The following is a 21,051-nucleotide window of genomic DNA, read 5'->3' on the forward strand; positions in this document are numbered from 1 at the left end:
TGAACCATTGCAGGATAGCCTGGAGCACGAGGGTTTTCCATCTTCGCTTGTTAAGTGGATGGCAGATGGATAGATGTTGCTGAGATCGGTGCCTCCCATGGCTGAGAGGCAGGCAAGACACTTCAGATTCTGCCCCAGTTGGCACTATGCAAACAGGGTTATTTCTCTCAAACTGGTATTGAGAGAACACTGCTGCTAATTCTACGAAATCTACAGGTGCATCCTGTTATTGCGGCACTGAGTTGAATTTCTGCAGTTTGTAATTTCCACCAGATTCTACTAGACAAGGTCACAGGGGTCCCGTGGAAAACCAGAATCCACTATGAATCAAATAACCCAACTCTACTCAAATGTCTAGTTCCCAAGCCACTGTTGACTTGTGGGTTGTGCCACCCAGAAAACACTGGGAGAGAACAGTTGGTTTGTATGAATCATGAACTGAGTCCTCCGTCCCTAACAATTGAAAACTGACTTTGTTAACATTTTGTGGCTTGTGGTGACCAGTGCTGTTGGGTCCCACAGATGTTGTCAGAGGGTCCTCTTTCCATTTGAGTGGAGGACGTGTTTCCTGGGGGGATAGCAGCAAAGCTCCCTGGCCACTTCTGTCATGATTTTAGTTCGGGGATGGATAATAGAGTTTATCTCTCAAGCCAGCACTGATGAGTTACCAATGGCGGCCCAGGACAAGGATTCCAAACCCCCTTTGGAGCTCAGTGGTCTGTGGTCTTTGCAGGGAGGTGAAGGCGTGCTTGTGTCACATTTTGTCTAGACGTCTGTACAGCTTTTCAGCTGGCTTCCCTCACTCAAACGTGTCTCTCCACTCCACCATTCTTACCCATTGCTTCCAGTTTAATCTTTTTTTTTTTTGACTGAGTCTTGCTGTCGCCCACTGGAGTGCAGTGGTGCAATCTTGGCTCACTGCAACCTCTGCCTCCCAGGTTCATGTGATTCTCCTGCTTCAGCCTCCCAAGCAGCTGAGATTACAGGCACCCACCACCACGCCTGGCTAATTTTTTTTTTTTTCAGTAGAGATAGGGCTTCACCATGTTGGCCAGGCTGATCTCAAACTCCTGACCTCAGGTGATCTGCCCACTTCGCCTCCCAAAGTGCTGGGATTACAGGCGTGAGCCACCGTGCCCAGCCCCAATTTAATCTTCTGGAAGAATACTTTTCTTTTCCCTTATCTACAATGTAACATTTTAGGAGTGTCCATAATGTCTTTGAAATTAAGCCCACATTTTTTAGCCCGGTATTCAAAATCCTTCATAACCTGCCCTGGCCTATCTCTTCAGTATTAATTCTTCGTTATCCTTCATGCTGTCTTTGCCACAAAAATGTTCCCAAGCGGACCAGAGAACAAAATAAAAATCATCAACTGCTCACTGTTCCCGCAACACCGCCTCCTCTTTTCTTGGTTTCCTCTGTTAAATCCATAAGCCCAAAGCTCACTCACTCCTTAACACCCAGCTCCAGTGCTACCCTGCTGAAGGAAGTCTCACCGCATCCCTCCCTCTGGAAGTGCTCCCCCTCCTCTGGGCCGTTCCCTTATCTGCATCTTAGGAATATTGAAAGGAATCACTAGCACTGATTAGGCCCTTACTACATGGCAAGCACTGTGTTGAGAATGTTGCATGTCTCTCCTGCTGACTTCTCACAGCAATCTGGCGGGGCCCGCATGCCATCACTATTTCCATGTTACAAATGCAGGCATTGCATCTCATTGTGGTTGTGAAACACCCACACTCACATAATTCGTCAGGAGTGGTGTCATGTCTAGGTCCCAGGTCTGTCTAACCCTTACACATGCCACAAGCCCATCACTCTCAGGGCATTCACCAACTGAGAACTGCCTTGTAGCTCTCTGGAGACACGGCTGATCATTCCAACGAGGCTCTACGCATCTTTAGAGAGAGGATATGCCTCTAGGTCACCTTCTTATTCCTAGTGCTGAGTTCAGTACTTAGCATGGAATTAATGCTCAGTCGTTAAGCATTGAATGAATGACGGTATGCAGAACCTTTTTAGAGCTCTGGATTTGAGAAACACAGTTAATAAGGCATCAGCCTTCACTGTATTTCATCAGGCTTTTACTTTTGTGGAATTGGGTTTGAGAAAAAAAAAATCACTCAGTTGTGGCCCAAGTCTAGAGTCCACAATTATGCAATATGTTATGAAGGGTTTGATGGAAACCTTCAAGTGTCTGTAGGGAGAATGGTCAGTACACTCAACCATGAATTAAAGGACTAGTATGTAATTGGCCTGCTGATGTAAATTCCTCCTCCTCCTCCCTCTTCCTTCCTCTTCCTCCACTTCCTCCTTCTTTCTTTTTTTGTTTTTTAATTTAAAAACAAATAAAACGTGCACATGAGCCGTCTAATCCTTTTCTTTGCTGCACAGCTTGGCACTGGGATTGGTGACTCCAATGGGCAGCTGGGCCGCTGTTTCCAGGATGGCTTTGCAGTTCTTGGGGGCAACATTGAGGGCAGTCTCAGCACACCGAGATGTGTTGCACCTCAGCAGGACCTCCAGCTTCTTGACGGGGTCGACCAGGAGCTTCTGGAAGCCTCTGGGCAGCATGTACTCTGCTGCTCCCATAACCTGTGCCAGGCATCAAAATTAGGCCCTTGATTCTTCTACCAACCCTGTTGTCAAGAGGAGTTGTTGATGCCTCTGCATTTCTGCCAGTTATGCTAATTTTGAGATATTGGCCTGACTGGTACTGGATGAACTTCTTGTCCTCTTTATGAGGATCTTGGTCATCATGAGGGGTCCTAGCACAGCCACAGTGCTGAGTAGGAGAGGAAGACAAGGGGAGGCTGTGTGAAGGGCTGAGGGGACGTGGGCTCTGTCAACTTCTTCTTTTGGGAGCATCGAGTGCTCTCTGAAGTGCACTCGCCTCTCCCTAAGAGCGGAAGTGGGCTGGGTGTGGGGGCTCACGCCTGTAATCCCAGCACTTTGGGAAGCTGAGGCAGGAGGATCGCTTGGGACCAGGAATTTGAGACCAGCCTAGGCAACATAGTGAGACCAGATTCTCTAGAAAAAAATTTAAAATTAGCTGGGTGTGTTGGTGCGTGCCAGTAGTCCCGGCTACTCAGCAGGCTGAGGTGGCAGGATGCTTGAGCCTGGAAGGTTGAGGCTGCAGTGAGCTACCGATTGTGCCACTGCACTCCAGCCTAGGCACAGAGCGAGGCCATGTCTCTACAATTAAAACAAACAAAAAAGAGCAGACCAGCTTCTGGGAACTGAAGGGGGTACCTTTGTCTTCTGAGTGCGTGAGCAAGAGAGTGTGAGGAAGAAAATACAGTATCTTGTTTATTTTAGTTTCTAGACAACTTCACCCCCATCCATAAAGACCCACAGTTTCCCCCAGAAACTTCTGTCAGAGCTTGAGAAAATAAAAACAAAGACCAAAAACAAAGCAGGGACTTCCTGGGTAATGAAGCCAGAGGATTATTTCATAACAAGCATACTTTTTTCATGTGACATCTGGAGGGTTAAGTTAGAACAGAGAAGCCAGCCACCTGCCAAGAAGGTCTGAAGAACCCAGAAGCGACATTAGCAAGGGGTTCGTTTCACAGAATCTAAAGGTCTGTTTCGTCAATCATGGCCAGATGGGGTATTAACAGTATCTCGAATTGACGAAATTCATTTTTTTTCTGAGAAGTTCGAAACTTTTTGTTTGAGTAACCTCATTCTTCCCCTCCCCAACATGCGATGAAAGATTCTCTTCCTTGTCTGTTAGATGAAGAGACTGAACTCTGTTGAGATTAGGCTAATTTCATCCCTGGTGGGTGTGGGATGAATTTCTAGTTCTCTCACTTGTCTTTTTCTTTCTCTTTCTCTTTCTTTTTAAAAATTTTACTTTAAAACTGACAAATAATAACTGTACATATTCATGCGTACATAGTGATGCTTTGATACATATGACGTGCAGTGATCAGATCAGCATAATTCGCACATCCATCATCTCAAACATCCATCATTTCTTTGTGTTGGGAATATTCAGTATCCCCCTTCTAGCTATTTTGGGTTTTGTTTTTGTTTTTGTTTTTGTTTTGAGACGGAGTCTCGTTCTGTCACTCCGGCTGGAGTGCAACAGTGCAATCTCAGCTCACTGCAACTTCTGCCTCCCGGGTTCAAGCAATTCTCCCGTCTCAGCCTCCCAAGTAGCTGGGATTACAGGTGCCCGCCACCACACCTGGCTAATTTTTTGTATTTTTAGTAGACTCAGGGTTTTACCATGTTGGCCAGGCTGGTCTCAAACCCCTGACCTCAGGTGATCTACCCTCCTCGGCCTCCCAAAGTGCTGGGATTACAAGTGTGAGCCACCGCCCCACCTCCTTCTAGCTATTTGAAACTATGTAATACATTATTGTTAACTGTAGTCATCCTATAGTAGTACAGAACACTAGAACTTATTCTTCCTGTCTAGCTGTAATTTTGTATCCTTTAATAAATCTGTCCCTATCACTCCCTTCCCCTCTCCCTTCCCAGCCTCAGCTATCCTCCTTCTACTTTCTACTTCTGTGAGACTGACACTTTTTAGCTTCCACATGTGACTGAGAACATGCGGTATTTAACTTTCTGTTCCTGGCTTATTTTGTTTTTTATAATTCCTCCAGTTCCATCCATATTGCTGAGAATTACAGGATTTCATTCTTTTTTATGGCTGAACAGTATTCCATTGTGTATATGTACCAAATTTTCTTTATCCATTTATCTGTTGTTGGATACCTAATAACTGTCTTTTTCTGAAAAAGCCAGCTCTCTCCTTTATGACCCATATTTCCCCATGTTAGTAACTTATTTGCCTTTTTTTTTTTTTTTTTTTTTTTTGAGACAGCAGGATCTTGCTCTGTCACCCAGGCTGGAGTGCAGTGGCATGATCTCAATGCAGCCTCTAACTCCCGGGCTCAGGTGATCCTCCCAGTCAGCCTCCCGAGTAGCTGGGATTACAGGCTCGTGCCACCTTGCCTGGCTAATTTTTGTATTTTTTGTAGAGACAGGGTTTCATCATGCTGTCCAGGCCACTCTCAGACTCCTGGGATCAAGGGATTGGACCACCTCAGCCTCCCAAAGTGTTGGGATTACAGGCGTGAGCAACTGTGCCTAGCTTGTCTGCCTTTTTAAGACAAATAATGGAATTCTTCATTTTCTGCTGAGCTCATTTTTGGTGCTCTGTTGCCACTACTATTTATTGAGTACCTACTATGTGCCCCGTACATAAGTACTTGTATCATAGTGAGAATAAGACAGACCAAATCCATGCTATTATAATGCTGCTCAAGTTCTGAGGAGGTGAACAGACAAGAAGCAAATAATCAGATGAAAATATGGTGTAATGCTCTGGATGGTGAGTCTCACAAAGAAGAACGATGCAGGTAAGTCAATCATGCCAGGGATGGGGTGGAGAGGATGCTCATTCAGGTGACGAAGTCGAGGAAAGCCATTGGATGGAGCCGGGATACAGTGATGGAACAAACCATGTCTCTGTCTGGGGGAAGAGCATCGCTGAGGAGGAAAGACTCGATGTCCCAGGAACAGCACGCAGGCTGGCGTGACTGCATGAGCCAGGGGCCCAGGTCAGAGATGCAGGTTGAAAAAGCAGGCAGGGGCTGCGTCAGTGAAGGACTTGTAGGCCAGGTGAGGAGTTTGGGATTGTATTCTGAGTTGATGGGAAACTATGGGAAGGTTGGGAGCAGAGGAGAAATGATGGGGTCATTGCATTTGTCAGCCGAAGAGGCGGTGGTGAGGTCTGAGGCCATAGCAGTGGAGACGGTAAGCAGTGACCACTTAGGGAATCTACTTTAAAAGTGGAACCCACAGAACTTACTTGATTGATTGGATGCAGCAGGGTTGAGTGGGAGGAAAAGAGAAGAATCAACGTGACTCAGATTTCTGGCTTGTGTACTCAGTGAAAGATGTTGCCAGTTACTAAGATAAGTTACTAAGATAGGGAGCTGGTTAGGATTATGAGGAGCTGAGAGCTCTGCTCCGGCCGTGGCAATCGGCACCTGCGTGGAGGTGCTGTAGAGGTGCTGGACCAACAGCTCATCTGAGAAGCTGTGCTCCACAGTGGAGCAGAGGGTATGGGGCAGCAGCAGGAGGCAGTTGTGGGGACCGCAACTGCGAGGTTTCTTTTCAAATAGACTTTGTTTTTAGAGCAGTTTTAGACGCACAGCAAACTCGAGTGGAGGGAGAGAGAGTTCCCCTGTGCCTCCTGCCCTCACACACGCACAGCGCCCCGGCTATCAACACCCCGACCACAGTGGCGCATTTGTTAGAACTGATGAACCTACTTCATTTCAACCGAGCGGTGTACGATCTATCCTTCTGGGAGAAAGGGGGGTGAAATGGCAACAGGTAGCCCTTCCTGAAAATAAATATGTGTGGGGGGTATGTTGGTATATTTCCGAGCGCTGTAGCATATTCACCAGTCACCTGCCTGGTGCACTTGGGAGTCATCCACCCCGCAGTCCCCTCCACCCCGCAGTCCCCTCCACCCCACAGTCCCCTCCACCCCACAGTCCCCTCCACCCCGCAGTCCCCTCCACCCCGCAGTCCCCTCCCTCCCACAGTCCCCTCCACCCCACTGTCCCCTCCCTCCCACAGTCCCCTCCACCCCACTGTCCCCTCCACCCCATAGTCCCCTCCACCCCACAGTCCCCTCCACCCCACAGTCCCCTCCCTCCCACAGTCCCCTCCACCCCACTGTCCCCTCCCTCCCACAGTCCCCTCCACCCCACTGTCCCCTCCACCCCACAGTCCCCTCCACCCCACAGTCCCCTCCACCCCACAGTCCCCTCCCTCCCACAGTCCCCTCCACCCCACTGTCCCCTCCACCCCACAGTCCCCTCCACCCCACAGTCCCCTCCACCCCACAGTCTCCTCCATCCCGCAGTCCCCTCCACCCCCAGTCTCTTCCACCCCACTGTCCCCTCCACCCCACTGTCCCCTCCACCCCACAGTCCCCTCCACCCTACAGTACCCTCCACCCCGCAGTCCCCTCCACCCCCAGTCTCTTCCACCCTACTGTCCCCTCCACCCCGCAGTCACCTCCACCCCACAGTCCCCTCCACCCCACAGTCCCCTCCACCCCACAGTCCCCTCCACCCCACAGTCTCCTCCATCCCGCAGTCCCCTCCACCCCCAGTCTCTTCCACCCCACTGTCCCCTCCACCCCACTGTCCCCTCCACCCCACAGTCCCCTCCACCCTACAGTCCCCTCCACCCCGCAGTCCCCTCCACCCCCAGTCTCTTCCACCCCACTGTCCCCTCCACCCCACAGTCCCCTCCATCCCACAGTCCCCTCCACCCCACTGTCCCCTCCACCTCACAGTCCCCTCCACCCCACAGTCTCCTCCATCCCGCAGTCCCCTCCACCCCCGTCTCCTCCACCCCGCAGTCCCCTCCACCCCCGTCTCCTCCACCCCGCAGTCCCCTCCACCCCACAGTCCCCTCCACCCCACAGTCCCCTCCACCCCACAGTCCCCTCCACCCCACAGTCTCCTCCATCCCGCAGTCCCCTCCACCCCCAGTCTCTTCCACCCCACTGTCCCCTCCACCCCACTGTCCCCTCCACCCCACAGTCCCCTCCACCCTACAGTCCCCTCCACCCCGCAGTCCCCTCCACCCCCAGTCTCTTCCACCCCACTGTCCCCTCCACCCCGCAGTCCCCTCCATCCCACAGTCCCCTCCACCCCACTGTCCCCTCCACCTCACAGTCCCCTCCACCCCACAGTCTCCTCCATCCCGCAGTCCCCTCCACCCCACAGTCTCCTCCATCCCGCAGTCCCCTCCACCCCCGTCTCCTCCACCCCGCAGTCCCCTCCACCCCACAGTCCCCTTTGGGCGCTTTTGCACAAAGTATTCAGCGTACAGCTTAGTTGCATACACTCAGGTGTGAATATGTGACTACCTGGGATGATGAAATCCTGGACAGCTGGAATCTGTACACACGGTCTTAAAATGACAATAGCCTTCTAGCTGTTTTTGTAGCACCAGGAGCAATGTAAAGACACACCACCTGTGCACCAGGACAGCACAGAGGTGAGCTCACTATTAGTTTCTAAGTATTTCCAACACTTATACCTTTGGAGTTCTCTTTTTAAATGTTTAAATCAAACGTCTTGGCTAACACTTAATCAGGGTCATGTTATTCATGCACACCTCAACATGATTGTGTTTTGGAATATATACCACAATTCTTCCCTTGTAAATATACCCTGAATATTTAATAAATAGTTGCTCGATGAATTAATTGATGAATTATAATCAAAGTCTGGACACTAGAAGAATAAAGAAGAAAAAAAAGAAATCTGGCTGGGTTCAGTGGCTCACGCCTGTAATCCCAGCACTTTGGGAGGCTACGGCAGGCAGATCACCTGAGGTCAGGAGTTCGAGACCAGCCTGGCCAACATAATGAAGCCCTGTCTCTATGAAAAATCCAAAATATTAGTTGGGTGTGGTGGTATGCATCTGTAATTCCAGCTACTAGGGAGGCTGAGGCAGGAGAATCACTTGAACCCGGGAGGTGGAGTTTGCAGTGAGCCGAGATTGTGCCAGTGCACTCCAGCCTGGGCAACAGTGCAAGACTCTATCTCAAACAATAACAACAACAACAACAACAAAGAGATCTGTGCTTGGAGCTTCCAAGGGACAGCAAGAGATAACATGGTGGAAGGTTGTGGGGGATAGAGGTGGTGCTTGTTAGGATAGGGAGCAGGTCTGAGAGGGCAAGTTGGAAAACACCAAGGACAAGCTTTTCACACTACCCAAACGTTCCAAACCACCACATGAAATGTTTTTTGTCTGCTTTGCTGTTACTTTTCCTCTTCTTTTTATCTCTACTTTTTCTCTTTCTCTCCTGCTGTTTTCCATTTTGAACATTTCTTCTTTTTTAACTTCTATCCCATTGATTATACCAAGATCAAACAATAACTTATACTAATAATTTAGACCCTCTTTTCTTTGGATTTTTAAAATTTTTGTTTTTGAGTGAAATACATGTTTATTGTACAAAAATTTATATGATCCAGAAGGGGAAAATGATAAAAAGTACACTCCCCTCTACTCCCTGTCCCAAGCTACCCACTTACCCTCCCCCTAGATGAACCAGTTTTTTGGTGTGCATTTGTCCAGAGAGTTTTCTAAGTGTGTAGAAGCATGTTGCATACATAGTCATCAGTGCTGTCTAGACACTCAGGAGGCAGACAAGGAGATGGATTTGGGATTGCAGGATATTGATTGGGATCAACCTCTGTGAAAAGACGGGGAAGGAAGAAACAGGACTGGGCAGCGGGAGAAGCCAAACTGCCACACAACCTTTGCCAGCCGTGGGAGCTGCAGAGCACCTGGCGGGTCAGTCATCCTGGGGTGCGCCGGCATGGCTGACCCTGTCTGCTCCCACCACTATCTGTCATTTTGGATCCTGTGAATAAGGGTATCCAAGTGGGTGAGGTAGTTCTCTGCAGCTGAGACCAACCAGAATACAACTCTGGCTAAAGTCTATCTGCTGTTAGCTCCCAGCAGCTGGCTATGTCCTTCTCTGGGGGCCTGGTTGGGCACCTCCGTGTTCCCTTTTGTCCATCTCAGCACTGCTCGGATAGACTTCTCCATGGACACCAAGAAACAGGCCCTCCAGCTTGCTGCTGACCTCTCTTCTGGGGAAAGTGAGGAGAGGGAGGTTGAAAGGAAGACCTGCAATTCCTGCCACTGCTGCTGCCCCTGAGCCACAGCAGATGCTCATCCTCACCTGCACCCTGTGTCCCGGAGAGCCGCAGGCCCAGCCACCATCTTTGCTGGTCTTGGGGGCTTGCCTGGTGGGGTGGTCAGCCCTCATCCCTGGGGGGTCTGTGTCCCTGGTCATCATGTCCTTCTTAGGCCAGAAAGGATACACTAGTCCAATTGGCATCACAAATGGCACAAGGAGTGACTTGAGGAGCTGAGGTGCACCTGATCTGCTGATCAGGGTCATACAAAAAGCCGGAGGTGCCTAGGTTGCAGCTGCAACTCATAATCCACTGAGACTTTTGTGTCCCTTGGCAAAAGTGTGATTCCTTGGGGATCAGGAACTCCAGCCCTGCAGAGCCCAGAGTTGCAGGACTAGGAAACACAAGGTCCACTGCTGGGTCTTCGGGAGCGATGATAAGGCCACTTATGCCCTTTGGTTTCCAGACCCATGTGTTCTTCCTACTGGGGGGGTCAGACTGTATAAACCTTTTTTTTTTTTTTTTTTTTGAAATGGAGTCTCAGTCTGTCACCCAGCTTAGAGTACAATGGCACAATCTTGGCTCACTGCATGCCTGGCTAATTTTTTGTATTTTTAGAGGAGACAAGGTTTCACCACATTGGCCAGGCTGGTCTCGAACTCCTGACCTCAAGTGATCTGCCCGCCTCAGCCTCCCAAAGTGGTGGGATTATAGGCGTGAGCCACCAGGGCCGGCAGCGTAAAGGCTTTTGATTCAAAGTGTATACTGCATTCTGGAGAATGGTGCACCACCATCACACACTGTCACCTCTGAGTTGACATTTTAGTGCCACCTTTAGCCAGCTATTTCAATGCTTGGGCCAGCAGCTTCTGCCTGGTGCAGGCTGTGGTGTGATCAGCCTAGGGAGGTGGGAGTCCATGCTGCAGGGCTCCAGGACAGCCTCTGTGTCTCTTATCCTGCCACTTCTTTCATGGCTCTACCATGCCAGCACTTGGGTGACCAATGAATGACAGGGCTGGCTGGTGTCACCAGGGCTGGCTTTGTCGTTTTGTCTGCCTGATTGGTTAGTGCATCTTCTGTGATGGACGCTTCCTGGGAGCAAAGTCATGAGATACAAAGACCTTCATGCTTCACACTCACTCTGTTTTTGTTTTTTTTTGTTTTTGTTTTTTTTTCTGTAGTGCAATGGCATGATCTCGGCTCACCTGCAGCCTCCGCCTCCCAGGTTTAAGCAATTCTCCCGCCTCAGCCTTGAAGTAGCAGGGATTACAGGGGCCCACCACCACACCCAGCTAATTTTTGCATTTTTAGTTGAGATGGGGTTTCACCATGTTGCCCAGGCTGGTCTCGAACTCCTGACCTCAGGTGATCCACCCACCTCGACCTCCCAAAGTGCCGGGATTACAGACGTGAGCTACCACACCCAGTCTTTCCCAAATCTCTGACCAGAGAGCCAAGTCTTCTATACCACTCACAAGTAGGTGTCTATTCGAATCTTAAACTACGTCTCCTTCCCACACAGAGTGGATGGCTGGGTGCACCCCTCAATGCTCTGCCCATTGGAGGGATTTTCTCTCACTGTCATTTTTCAAGGCCACTCCTCAGTGAAGCTGGGATGCATCTGCTGTCTATTTTCGGCTTGCATTTTTATAATGAACTTGCTTATGTAAAGCAAGCTCAGGCCTTTCCCTCCCCTGTGAGCTGGGGAGTCATCCCCATAGAAAATCATGATCCTTTGCCCAGTATTCAGTTCTAAGGCTATGATCAGTCCCAGAATCCATTGACCACCCTCCCCACCAGGAGGAAGGAACCTGCAACACCATTGCAAGGATCCAGTGTAATAATTCCCCATCAGCAGGGCACAGTGGCTTATGTCTGTCTGTAATCCCAGCACTTTGGGAGGCTGTGAGTGAATTACTTAAGGTCAGGTGTTCGAGACCAGCCTGGCCAACATGGTGAAAACCCATCTCTACTAAAAATACAAAAATTAGCCAGGCGTGGTAGTGGGCATCTGTAATTCCAGCTACTTGGGAGGCTGAGGCAGGAGAATCACTTGAACCCAGAAGGCGGAGGTTGCAGTGAGCCGAGATCGTACCACTGCACTCCAGCCTGGGTGATAGAATGAGACTACATCCCAATAATAATTAATAATAATAATAATAATAATAATAACTCCCCAGTCATTCACCAAATGGGCCTGTGATCCTTTACTTGGGCAAACATCCTACGGAAAGGAAAATAACCAACCATTTGAAGAATTAGTGTTGACATTGTTATCTTGAGATCTGAGGTTAGACTGTGGGTGTAGAGAGCAGAAAATAATGAATTCCTTGCCAAGGTCAAGTTTACGTGAACCCACCTCATGGTCCATTTTCCTAGTCTCTGAATATGCAATTGGGGTTGACATTCTAGAGAACTGGCACACTCCCCAAGGCGGTTCCTTGGTCTGTGGAGTGAAGGCATCACAGTGAGAAAAGCCAAAAGGGAGATGCTGAAGCTTCCTCTTCTAAAATCAAGATAGAAAATTAAAGACAATATCACAAGCCGGGTGTGGTGGCTCACCCCTGTAATCCTAGCACTTTGGGAGACCGAGGTGGGTGGATCACCTTAGGTCAGGAGTTTGAGACCAGCCAGGTCAACGTGGTGAAACCCTGTCTCCACTAAAAATACAAAATTAGCTGGGTGTGGTAGCGGGTGCCTGTAATCCCAGCTACTCTGGAGGCTGAGGCAGGAGAATTGCTTGCACCTGGGAGACGGAGGTTGCAGTGAACCGAGATCGTGCCACCGTGCTCCAGCCTGGGCAACACAGTGAGACTCCATCTCAACACAAACAAACAGAAAAAGACAATATCACAGCCCAGGGGCTGGCAAGATTGGCAAAGATGAGTGCCATGCTTCAGGATCTAAAGCAGGACTTGCTTAACATTTTAGACCTTGTGGGTCATGCAGACTCCATTGCAACCATTTGCCTTTGCTATAGCAGCACTCAAGCAACTAGAGACAATCTGTGAATGAATGAATATTTTTCAGTTTGAATAAAACTTTACTTACAGACACCAACATTTGAGTTTCATACAGTTTTCACATATCACAAAATATTATTATTCTTTTGATTTTTTACCAACTATGTGAAAATGTGAAAGCCGTTTGTAGAGCAAAGGTGGTATAAAAACAGGAAGTGGGCCAGATTTGGCCCATGGGTCATAGATGGTGGACTACTAATCTGAAGGATGCAGGGGTGGTGGTCCCCATCATATTTCCATTAAATTCATCAGTCTGACCTTGGAAGACACCAGAGAGATCCTGAAAACAACAGTAGACTACCACAAAGTCAGTGAAATAGAAGCCATAGTCATAGCCACCAGAGCTGATTAACCCAGCCTCAGGTAGCTTGTGTGCAGCATTACGATTTGGCCAAGTTTATTTATTTATTTATTTATGAGACAGAGTTTTGCTCTCGTTGCCTGGGCTGGAGTGCAATGGTGTGATCTCGGCTCACCACAACCTCTGTCTCCCAGGTTCAAGTGATTCTCCTGCCTCAACCTCTCGAGTAGCTGGGATTAAGGCATGCACCACCATGCCCCACTAATTTTTTATTTTTAGTAGAGATGGGGTTTCACCACATTGGTCAGGCTGGTCTTGAACTCCTGACCTCAGGTGATCCACCCGCCTTGGCCTCCCAAAGTGCTGGGATTACGGGCATGAGCCACCATGCCCGGCTATTTATTTTTTAACCATAAAAGAGAATCAGAAATAGCTGCAAGGGGGAACAATATACATTCACAGTTTTATCCTAGGCCTACGTTAATTCTCCTGCCCTCTGTAATAATGGGGAAGAGAACTGGATGGTCCAGCTCTTCTGCTGAACATCACGGGGATATTTTGCCAACCAGGCCAGATGAGCACGAAGTAGCTAACCTGTTGGAAGTCTCCATAAGACACATGAGCTGCAGAGAGTGGGAGGGACTCTTAATAATATGCTGGAGGCTGCCACATCCGTAAAAATGTCGGAATCCACTGCTCAGGGGTGTGCTGGGACACATGTACCGAGTGACACACCCAGTTGTCTCTGACACCCTTTTTTTTTTTTTTTTTTTGAGACAGAATCTTGCTCTGTTGCCCAGGCTGGAATGCAGAGGTGTGATCTTGCCTCACTGCAGCCTCCGCCTCCCAGCTTCAAGAGATTCTCCTGCCTTAACCTCCCGAGTAGCTGGGACTACAGCTACCTTTTGTAGAACGTCAATGGAACCTAGCAACAGCCGTCGAATCCCATGGTCCTTAGAGATACCATTTTCCCACACTTCTCAAACACCTAACACCACGCACCAGCTAGTGCCCTCCCTTGCCCAGGTATCCCATCCCAGTGCACCTGGAAAGTTTGCTAAAATTATGACTGTCCATGTCCATTGAGGTTTGCTCTCTTTTCTTGGTCTCTCCATCTGGGCTTCTTATGTTTTTGGCAGGGTCTGTTATCTGATGTCCTACTTTCACAGCAACTTCTGCTCTAATTTGCTGAGCACAATCAGCCCAGGTCTCACCTCCTTTTCCCACCATATTGTCCCTTAGATCTCTGCTTTAAGCTCTTAGTTTATAGAGGCTACTGCTCTATTATATTAACAAAATCCATGACTGTATACTCAGCCCAGGTGTTTGCCTGTTCCATCACAATCTCTTTCTGGGGCTATTTTACTTTCCCCCCCTTTTTTTTTGGTTTAACATTGAGTTGATCTGTGTTGGGTACCTTTTTTCATTTTTGTGGAAATTTCTGAGTCAGTTCCTTCCTAAGCAAGCCATTTATAGGGGTGTGGGTAGGGAATATCCTGAGGTCCCGGTCCAGAGTAGCAGAAATTCTTAGACACAGGGAGGATGTGTGTAGAATCTGTTCTTTTAGCCTTTATTTCACTCCATCAGCAGCTGCAAAAATGCTTACAGTTTCTTTCTTTTACTTACCTCAGTCACAGTCTGCTTCCTGCAAAAGTGTGATTCCTCATCCCCCAGATCAGTGCCTCTTCTACTTCTCCTGCATTGCAAAAGCAGCCAGGAGCACATCCCATTTCTGTTGGTCCAAGCAAGGGAATGTTGGCTTTGCTCATCTATGTAAGCCTCTTACTGTGCAGGGCTGTGCTATTCTGGTGCCTGAGGTGCTCAGCGCAGGGAGCGTTATCCTGTCCTGTTTTTCTTTGCCTGCATATGGCAGCCATTTCCTGTAGTCTAGAGTCAGACACGTATTCTGGTTAAAGACCAAGTCTACACTTCTGTTTCTCATCCGTCTGTGGCTTCAGGTGATATCTAAGATGACAAAGACCAGGGCCAACTCTACTTTTCCCTTTTAAAACTCAAGGGCTTGCTAAGCCTGGGTTGTAATAGTCAAAGCCAAATAGAATTCTTAATTAATAAACTATGATACAGATCTAGGATGAGTTTCTAATAAACCAGACTCAGAAATTCCAAGATGGAATTCAAACATTTTAAGGAATCATCCCAAATTCCCAAGTCTTACCTGAATGTTGTTAGAAATAAAAATGCTATCTTAGACTTGCAAATCTGTTTCCCTGTATAGAGATGGTGTGTCACAGTGAGCTGGAGCTCTGCCCATGTTTTCCTGGGAGAGCAAGGCGTGGAATTTCAGAGTACAGCTTTGGAACCTGGGAACTCTGGGTGCAGGTATTTATGACCTTGGAGAAATAACTTCAAGCTGCCAAATGGAGATGATCAGAGCTACCATGTAAAGCCTATAGGAGGATTACATTGGCTAAAATATGTAAATCACTCTTCCCAGAGCCTGGTGCATAGGAAGTGCTTGTTAAACGCCATTATTGTCAGAGTGGGAAGAATGGCAGACTTCCAATGGCATTGGGGGGACTAAACAGTACAGTGCCAGAGATACGCCTGGTGGGAGCATCGCTGTCCTGCTCATTATTTAAATCATATTCCCCTTATGAGGCAGCTTAAGATACTGAAAAGCACACTAACCTCAGTCAGGCAACCCTGGGTCCTCATCACTGTTCAGTCACTCACTGGTTGTCTGACTTCAGCAAATTCCCTAACCTCTCTGAGGATCAGTTTCCTGTTCTGAAAAATGTGCATAACAACACCGGTCTTGTTGAGTCACTGGGAATGCGTGAGATGATTTACATTAAAACCCCCGACACATGGTTGGCAGTAGTTCTCCCCGACTCTCCTAGGAATGTTTTTCCTCTGTGCTGAGCTGTTGTCACTGCTCTTTGCAACACTTTTGCTCCACGGAGGGGGAGGATGTAACTTGAAAGGGTTACTAATCCCTCGAAACCCTCAGATCACAGATAAACTCATTTCCCGATCATGCCACGTAAGCCAATGATCTGGCTTTGATAACCTGATCACACGTTGGGGACCACATTAAGGTTGCCACTCAAAGCTGTACTGCTGTTCAAAGCGTTGGAGCAAGGTTTGCTGTTCTGCCCCTGTTCTCTGGGGATAGCACTAAAGGGCACAACGGAAAGGATAACAGTGCCCCAAGGAGGCATCACTCACAGATGAAGCTCTTGGCCTCACTGGCTGAAGAGTGGGAACCTCCCAGCTGGGAAAGGATAAAAACAGTTTATCATTTTATTGACCATTTTAGGTTGTGTGCATATGTAAGCTTGGCACTTAAAAAATATCCACACGAGCCCAGGTGCAGGCTTATGCCTGTAACCTCAGCACTTTGGGAGGCTGACGTGGGTGGATGACTTGGGCTCAGGAGTTCAAGAACAGCCTAGGCAATACGGCAAAACCCCGTCTCTACAAAAAATACAAAAAAACTAGCTGGGGATGGTGGTACACGCCTGTAGTCCCAACTACTTGGGAAGCTGAGATGGGAGGATTGCTTGAGCCTGGGATTTCGGGGCTGCAGTGAGCAGTGATTATGCCACTGCACTCCAGCCTGGGTGACAGAGTGAGACCCTGTCTCGAAAATATATCGAAATAAAAAATATCCATATGAAAGCCATAAATTGCACACAAAAGTTATGTTTTTAAAAAAGTAAATTTCTTATTGAAAAGATTAGTGTTCAACTAATCAATGCAATTTAAAAATGTGTGAAAATATTTTCAAACAAGCAGAACAGACACCAATTAGGTGGAATATGAATTAAAACTTTAAAAATTTCAGAAAATTCTATGTATTTTAAAAATTGATGACCTCCTTCACTATATTTTTATTTTTATTTTTCTCTTTTTTGAGACAGTCTCACTCTGTAGCCCAGGCTGGAGTACAGTGGTGAGATCTCAGGTTACTGCAACCTCTGCCTCCCAGGTCTGAGTGAATCTCCTTCCTCAGCCTCCTGAGTAGCTGGGATTATAAGCGCCCACCACCATGCCTGGCTAATTTTTGTATTTTTAGTAGAGACGGAGTTTCACCATGTTGGCCAGACCGGTGTCGAACTCCTGGCCTCAAGTGATCCACCCACCTTGGCCTCCCAAAGTGCTGGGATTACAAACGTGAGCCACCGCGCCCAGCCTTCTTTCATTATTTTTATTACAAAAGCAATGCAAGCATATTACTCAGAGATAAAAAAGGCAAACAAGCAAAAAAATTTAAATAAAGAATCCTTATAATCCCTATCTGGAGCCAACCATATTGGCAAATACCTTATAGATACTTTGTATATATTTATATATTTTTAAAACAAAAATGGGATCCTTCCATGTAAATTATTTGTCTCTCAACATAATTGAATTTCCCTAAGTTGTTATTGTTCGCTAGTTTGTTCCTATATTTTTACTATTAGAAACCTTACAGAGCAGGAATAACTGTAGAGAATGATTTAGAAAGACAAAAAAAGTGAAAAAACTTTAAAAAATTTGTGAAATGGGCCGGGCATGGTGGCTCACACCTGTAATCCCAGCACTTTGGGAGGCCAAGGCGGGTGGATCACTTGAGGTCAGGAGTTTGAGACCAGCCTGGCCAACATGGTGAAATATCATCTCTACCAAAACTACAAAAATTAGCAGGGCGTGGTGGCAGGTGTCTGTAATCCCACCTACTCAGGAGGTTGAGGCAGGAGAATTGCTTGAACCCAGGAGGTGGAGGTTGCAGTGATCCCAGATCATACCATCGCACTCCAGCCTGGGCAACAAGAGAGAGACTCCATCGAAAGAAAGAAAGAAAAAAGAAAGAAAGGAAGGAAGGAAGGAAGGAAGGAAAGAAGGAAAGAAGGAAAGAAGGAAAGAAAGAAAGAAAGAAAGAAAGAAGGAAAGAAGGAAGGAAGGAAGGAAAGATTTCTGAAATGACCGAAGCTGCTTAGAGATATACACGCCTGTAATCCCAGCACTTTGGGAGGCCGAGGTGGGCAGATCACCGGAGGTCAGGAGTTCGAGACCAGCCTGGCCAACATGGTGAAACCCCGTCTCTACTAAAAATACAAAAATTAGCCGGGCATGGTGGCAGGCACCTGTAATCTCAGCTACTTAGGAAGCTGAGGCAGGAGAATCGCTTGAACCCGGGAGGCGGAGGTTGCAGTGAGCTGAGATCACGCCATTGCACTCCAGCCTGGGTGACAAGAGCAAGACTCCGTCTCAAAAAAAAAAAAAAAAAAAAAAAAAAAAGATACAAAAAAGGAGACAAAAATCATTCTCCACGGTGCACCGAAAGCATCCCTACATACAGAATCCTTGGGAATACTTGTTTTTGATCAAATTATAATCTGATCAAACTGTCTTAACTAGCTTGTCTTCCCTCCAGGGCCCACACCCCTTTCTTTTCCCTGTTTCGGGGTCCCCCGGTTCCATCCATGCTGCATACTGTAGCATTTCACCCAGCCTTTCCTGCCAGCCCAAACACCGCCCTTATCTTCTTTCTTCCTGGAACATCTGCCCTGCTAATTCCCAGTTTCCGATGAATTCTACCATCTGCTGCCTGCCAGCCTCCTGCCAGGCGCTGAGCACAGCTGGAGCAGATCACACGACTTGTTTACGCAGGTGTCACTACCGATGTTTGCTCTGCAGCCCCGAGGGGGCGCTCCAGCGCGTCTGTCTTGTCCCTCTTCTAAAGCTCCACCGTTTTGTGTGTGCTTTCTGATAGTTGCATGGCCTGGGTTCTGTTCCCCCATTGGGTTTAGCTTTGGATTCTCGGTGCATAAAATAAAGATGATATTTGTTACTGTTGACAGGAAATGGAGGCAAGCATGAGACTGCTCACGTACTAGGAAATGAAGTAAGGCAGTTTTCCTCCTGGAAGTTAAACTAGAAAATTCCTAAACAATGGATGTGATTGCATCTATGGTCTGTAAACCAAAAAGTTACTTGTGTATGTATGATGGAATGATTTGGAAACAAAGGCACAAATTTTCAACCAGAAAGGGAGGAAGGAGTGGTCTCAGACTGCAGAGTGGAGACGCCAAGCAGATTAGGGAGTACAGGTAGACAGCAGGTTCAACCTGGAGGAAGTCCTGCAGCTCTGGACCTCCTAATCAGGGCTTTTGCACCCCCACCGGTGCTTTGATCACGGGGTGGGGAGAGACCCAGTCTAGACACCTTCTGTCTTTGCCCTTCTTCCTTTTTCTGTTTACACGCTATTACTTTCTGCTTCTTTTATTGACCAAGTATGTCCTTCTGCTTCTCACATTTTTATTTTATTTCCAGTTTCTTGCACAAGTGCTTAATTCATTTAGCTTTTTCCAAGTTTTTAATTGATACAAAAACTTAAAACCATGAATTTTCCTCTTAGTACTCTCTGAGCTAAATCCCATGAGTATGTCATTTTCATACTTTTCTAGATATTATGTTATTTTGATTTTGTTTTCCTTTTTAGTCCAAGTGTTATTTAAGCATTTAAAAATTTTCAAGGGGTAGGCATGTTTTATTTTCTGTTTTTTCATTAATTTCTACTTTTATTGAATTGCTACAGATAATATTACCCATATGATTCTACTTATTGGACTATATTAAGATTTTTCTCTGTGGTTTAAAATATGACTAATTGTGAATATTCCTTAGACACTGGAAAAGATGTAATGTCTATTTAGGGGACAGTGTTTGATATATTAGATCTATCATAGGAATTGTATTTTTAGGTCTTCTCAATCCTCATTTACTTTTTGTACTCTTCGTCTGGCAAGGAGTGTGCCAATTATTTCTGTCTATTCACTCACTCCTACAGTGTTTGCTATGAATAATGAGATTATGTGATTTGGTGCAAAGATTTTCCTATTTTTCCTATTTTTTTCTTGATTGTGAATGGTGCTCCTCAAGATTATAAAATGTCCTTCTTAATCTTACTTAATGCTTTTTGCCCTGAAATCAACTTTGTAGTAAGCGGTTTGTATTCCTGATTTTTAAAATTTTTTTGCATATTCCTGGTATATCTTTTCCAATCTTGTATTTTCAAACTCAGAATAACTTTAGCACTTTCTTGTATACAACACTGAGTTGCATAATGGTTTGTGCTCCTATCTGAGATTGTAGTTTTTTAGTAGGTAAGCTTAGGTCTATATTTCTTGTGAGACATTTTGTCTTGTTCTGTCATATAGTTTGGTTATGCTTTCTGTTTTGTAACTTTTTAAAATATTTCCCTATATATATATATATATTTTTTTTTTGCTGTGGTTTTGTGTGTGTGTGTGTGTGTGTGTGTGTGTGTGTGCATGTATGTGTGGATTATTTGAAAGCTTTGTAGTTTTGGTCTGGGTTACCCTCAGAATCATACCATCCCATGACGTCCTTAATCCTCTATTTCTTTGGATTGTCTTTTGTCTCTCCACTGTATTTCTTTTTTCCCCCTTTTCCCGTTTTCTTAATGACTGGATTTTAATGGATTATAGTAACTTTCTTGGTATACTCCTTCGGACTAAGACATCTGCTTAAATCTCTACTATTTGATTTATCGGCTTGAACTCTATTTGACACCCAATTACAGATGTAAAAATCATATTTACCCGAAATCCCACTTTCCCTTCCCCTCCCTGCTTCTGTCAGCGACGTCGTTTTTAAAGACCGAGGCTTTATAGCATTGACATTCTTTTCTGTACCCCTAATCGCGGCATCTGTTTCCTTAATCTTACGCTTAACCCCGTGCTCCTTGCCATCCTTTTGCAGCATCTGGCCTATGCAGACTAATTTTCAACTTTTTGCTTATATAGGAGTGGCTTTGAATGAATGAGATCGAGGGGCCTGGAGGGACTTCCCCCACCTCCCCTATCAGAAAGCCCGGCCTCGGACCACTTCTCCTCCTCACCATCTGGGGGCGCTGCCGCGCTCCCCAAACCTTGTGGAATTTCGAAAATGTGCGCCAGGGCGACACCTCTTGATGGTAAGAAGACGCCGGCGGAGGGGAGCGTGCAGTGCGGTCCTCCCGCGGGCAGGGGGCAGTGCGGCAAGGCGC

The sequence above is a fragment of the Gorilla gorilla genome, chromosome 8 (assembly GCF_029281585.2).
Source record: "Gorilla gorilla gorilla isolate KB3781 chromosome 8, NHGRI_mGorGor1-v2.1_pri, whole genome shotgun sequence".
In the NCBI taxonomy this organism is placed as follows: Eukaryota; Metazoa; Chordata; class Mammalia; order Primates; family Hominidae; genus Gorilla; species Gorilla gorilla.